Source organism: Cricetulus griseus, chromosome 5, assembly GCF_003668045.3.
Source record: "Cricetulus griseus strain 17A/GY chromosome 5, alternate assembly CriGri-PICRH-1.0, whole genome shotgun sequence".
Taxonomy (NCBI): domain Eukaryota; kingdom Metazoa; phylum Chordata; class Mammalia; order Rodentia; family Cricetidae; genus Cricetulus; species Cricetulus griseus.
Genome location: NC_048598.1, coordinates 86624658 through 86624938, shown reverse-complemented (window position 1 = coordinate 86624938; position 281 = coordinate 86624658).

Here is a 281-nt window from a genome sequence, read left to right as displayed (position 1 = left end):
CTCCTGAGTGCTGGGACTAAAGGTGTGCGCCACCACTGAGCTAAATATATTCTTAAAAATACTCGACATCTAGTAAATGGTGTTTCTCATCGTTATTATACTTGAAACTTCTTTGTAATGAAAGTAATTTTCTGCTATTGTCTGTTTTGACTAGCAGGCTTGGAAGTCACTGTTAAGACCAGGCTGGCCTTGAGCTCACAGAGGTGGCTGATGAAACGAGTTAACATTTATGTTTAAATACTGCTTTATGTCTCAAATACATAATGACCATTTTCAATACA